Here is a 4641-nt window from a genome sequence, read left to right on the forward strand (position 1 = left end):
AGCCTCCAAAGCCACAGAGAAACCCTGGTTTGAAAAACAAAACAAAAATCCAAAACCCAAAACAAAAAAACAAAAACAGTGTGCTTCAAAGATAGCATGAGGTTGAAAAGGAAAACCAGTGTTTAGGGATGAGGCCCATAACTCATCCAATAAGATTGCTAGTGGAGTAGGCACAGTACACATCATGATCTAGCCAAGATCACAAAGGTTGGAGTAGGAGCATGACCCAGAAAAGACCAGAGTGCTTCAGTAGGATGTGATTTGTGGGCCCACACTCCTTTTTGGGCTACAAAGATCTTAAGATGTGGACTTAGGTTGATATTACCCATTATGAGGAGATAGCTGGATTAAATTGAAACCAAGAAACAAAGAAGAGTTAGAAGAACCCTGACAACAGGTTCTACGGTACTAATTGTGTCAGTCACATTATGACCTCCTGAATTAATTCCCAAAGCACATTAAACTCTTAGCCCATACTTGTTCAATCAAATGTATCTTCTATAAATGACTTCATATGACAGAATCATTCAGAAACAGCACTTATCCATTTTCTTTAGTGTTCTCTGAAGGGAAATCCTGGTCCAGATGACAAGCAGATGCAGCACCTACTTTTCCTACGTTGGCTCTTTTCTGCTAAGGACCAGAGAAAATCCGGGGTAATTTTCATCTTGCTTCAATATAATGTTATCAATATCCTTTTCTTCCTCTGAATCTTGATCTGGTATCCAACATTGATCTTTTACACTAAAAAAATGAATACTGTAAAGCTCTGCAGTATCCTTCCTTCAAACACTGCCGTGGGGATTTTGCTTCCTGGAGCACACAGGCCGACTGCAGTAGACAAGCGCCCAGGTCCTCCTTCACGCCCGCGCACGCGCCGCTGCCCTCCACCTTGTCCTTGTAATAGCGGGGCATGGCTGTGCCCGCCGCCCTCGCAACACCGATACCGGGCTTCCGCCCTGGTTGTTAGAATTTTGATGAATACACTTTTCACATTAACTGGAGCTCCTGGTAGAGAAGAAAGTCAAACAATGTGGTGACTGGAATGTTCTTCTGGTTGAAGCAGATCTTGGGCTATTTTCCTTCACTTGTCAGTAATAAATCTGTCCCACAGAGATAGCCACGCATTTTGGTGCTGAACTCTGACAAGAGGGCCTCTTGTGCCCTCTCATGTGTTGTCAAATCACAAAGGACCAAGAGAGTCCCCTACGTATGTCACCATATGTGCTGGCCAGGCTGGCTGCAAGGAGCCCAGACTCAGGTCATGGGAACTTGCACATAGGAATCTTGGGAGAAGTAGGGATTTAGTTACATGTCCAAGCCTCATGCCACAGCAATGGGATGAAACCACACGTGTCCAGTGGCACATGTGACCACACATTCTGAGCACTTCCCTAGACCCAGGACTTGCTGTTATACCCTTCCTTGCCCTTCCTGCTTTTCCTTTTCCTAGCAACTAATGGATTCTCTCTACAGCCTGGCAGCTGATTTCCTCAGAAATCAGGGAAGCTTCCTCTCAAGCAGGGAGATAAGTTCCAAGATAGAATACACAATAATTTATAACCTGCTATCAGAAGTGACAGTATCACTTTGCTCACAGGGACCCACCTTGGTAGAATGAGGATATGGCCTGCATAGGCATGTGGGCGCCAGCAGGTGGAGACTATTAGCACTGCTGCCACGCCTTCTCTGCAAGCAAAGGGTATTTTCCACTCAGTAAGTGGCCATCTGGCAACCATTGCCACCTTTTCATGATTGCTCTTGTGCCACAGGGCAATGCAAGCCTTGGAACTACATTTCTCAGGCTTCTTTGTTCTTGTTTTCTTTCTGTTGCTGTGATTAAAACACTGACCAAAAGCAACTTGGGGGAGGAAAGAGTTTGTTACACCTTCCAGGTTAGAGTCCATTATTAAAGGAAGCCAGGGTCAAGCAGATACCTGGAGGCAGGAACTAAAGCAGAGACCATGGAGGGAGCTGCTTACTGGCCTGTTCCCATGGCTTGCTCAGCCTGCTTTCTTATTCAGCCCAGATCTGCTGCCCAGGGATGACCCGACCTACAGTGGACATTAATTAGCAATTAAGAAAATGCTTCACAGCCATGAGCACAGGCCAATCTGATGGAGGCAATTCCTCAATTGAGGGTCCCTCTTCCTAAGTGTGTCATGGTGACAACTGAAGCTCACTATAACAGAATGGTTTAGATTTGGCTAAGAGGTGATACTTGGGGATAGAGAAGGTGGAGGCCACTCATCCTGGCATCAGTGGTGGGTGACAGGCATAAATGGTTTCGGAAGATGTGACCTTTCCAGTATCTCCAAGACTTCACATCCCACTGTAGTCTCTGACTCTGGGCTGGAGCAACATGACTCCAGCAGTGACTTCCAGGGTTTTGTGACCTCTGATAGGTGTTTCCCAAGCTCTGGAACTTAATCTGGGAACATGTGACACAAACACCTGACTTACTTTTTAGTTCTTCTAGAAGTTTTGTAAGTACCTAGCTCCCTGTTGTTGCGGGATCCCGCCTGAGTCCCTTTGCCGCTTTAGCCCCCAAATAACACATGGAACACTGTATTAATTATGAACTGTTGACTGTTTGCTATAGTTTCTAATCAGCTAGCTCTGACTTAATATTTAACCCATAATTGCTAATCTGAGTATTTCCATGGAGAAAGGTTCCGGACCTCTTACTTCTCCCGCATCCTACATGGTGACTACCTGTGCCTCTCTTTCCCAGAATCCTCCTCAACTCCTAGTCCCACCTATCTTGCTTCCCTATTGCTTTATTAACATATACACAGAAGGACTTCCCCCATCACCCTGTAGTAAGTTTCTTTTTTTCCGGTCTTTCTTTTTTCTGTTCCTTCTTTCCTTCTTTCTTTCTTCCTCTCTCACTCTCTCTTTTTATTCATCTTTTTCTGTTCTCCTGATATGGGAGAAATAACAGTTTAGTAGTTAATTGTAGTGTCATTTTACCAGTTATTTATGTAGCACTGAACAAGTGAACTAACCCTATAAGCCATAGTTTCATTACCTATAAAATTGAGATTAAAAATGCACCTGCATCATCAACACCATCACCATCATCGTCATCATCACCATCATCACTGTCATCATCATCACCACCACCTTCATCACTCTCATCACCATCACTATCACCATCACCATATCACCATCATCACTATCACTATATCATTATCATCACCACCACCATCATCACCATCATCATCATCATCATTGTCATCATCATCATCATTGTCATCATCATCACTGCTGCTATTGCTGCTGATACAGCCCACGAGAGCGTGTACAAGAACATGGGATAAGGTCAAATGTTCTGGCTTCTCGTCTAAATGGAATGTGGATGTAGTCACTAGACTTGGTAAGGAACATGTACATTATGGAGATTTAAAGGACGTCAGTTTAGGAGTGCTGCTACAGAGATGAACTGAGGTGCTGGTGGCAGGGTGGATGAGGTTCGGGCCAGGCTGATGCAGGACAGCTCCCTGCCGCAGTCATAGCTGACCCTCTCAACAGATGACACAGGCGCTCATGAGTTGGACCATGTATAGAGCATTGACAGGGCCCTGCAGATGGAACCAGCTTGTCTACCAATGGTTGGGAAACTGTGGTGCTTCGAATGAGAATGGCCCCCGTAGGCTCCTAGGTTTGAATGCTTGTTCAGCAGGAAGCGGCTCTATTTGAAAGGGTTAGGAGGTATGGCCTTGTTGGAGGAAGTGTGTCACTATGGGTAGGTTTTGAGGATTCAGAAGCCCATGCCAAACCCAGTGTCATTCTCTCTCCCTGCCACTTGTGGAACTGGATGTAGCCCTCTCAGATACTTCTCCAATACCTTGTCTGCTGCCTGTTGACATGTTCCCCACCATGATGTTAATGGACTAAACCTCAAAAACTGTAAGCAAGATCCCATTAAATTCTTTTTAAGAGTTGTCACGGTCATGTGTCTCTTCACAGCAATAGAACGGTGACTAACAAGCTCCCTCTGTTGATTCAGAAGACTGGTCACCTTGTGGTGTGGACGGGACCCACACATTCCCTAAATCTGAGAGCCACACAAGCTACCTTGGAGCAGACGTGGTGCAGGCTATCCCACAGACAAACAACCAGGGAACCTTTCAAAATGGACAGTGATCCTGAAGATACAGGAAAGACAAGTGGTCTACTCAAGACCACATGGCTAATCAACTAAATCTCCCCATGCCTATTATAGAACATTCTTTGCTCCTGTAGCACGGCAGTGCAGAGGGGGCTGGGATGAAAAGAGTATCTTACCTTGCGGAGTCCTCAGCTACTGAGCTGTTTGGTTAAAAAAAAAAAAAAAGCAAGGCAAGACTACTTTCCCTTTAATTTCTCAGATTTATGTTGTAGAATACAAGGAAGCAAGTAAGGTGACTAAAAGCACTCAAATGGTCTCTCTTCTGCGTTTTTTTTACAGGATGGCTATAAAATGCCAAACAAAGAAGGTTTCATGTTCTGATGAAAAGTGCCAGAAACTCTTCACCTCAGTTTCATTATCCCCGGGGGTTCTATGAATCAGTCTGGGCCTGTATAGGAAGCTGTGTTTATGTGGGAATGAGAATGTATAGCTTTCAGCATATTCGCTAGAGAACCCACAACCCCCAA

General features: G+C 44.9%; 1 pseudogene; it reads right to left on the bottom strand.

Moving 5' to 3' along the window:
- Positions 1 to 419: 419 nt before the first annotated feature.
- Positions 420 to 915, bottom strand: LOC101827029 (annotated as a pseudogene).
- Between the last annotated feature and the right edge of the window lie 3726 nt (positions 916 to 4641).

The sequence above is a fragment of the Mesocricetus auratus genome, unplaced genomic scaffold (genome assembly GCF_017639785.1).
Source record: "Mesocricetus auratus isolate SY011 unplaced genomic scaffold, BCM_Maur_2.0 Super-Scaffold_100010, whole genome shotgun sequence".
In the NCBI taxonomy this organism is placed as follows: domain Eukaryota; kingdom Metazoa; phylum Chordata; class Mammalia; order Rodentia; family Cricetidae; genus Mesocricetus; species Mesocricetus auratus.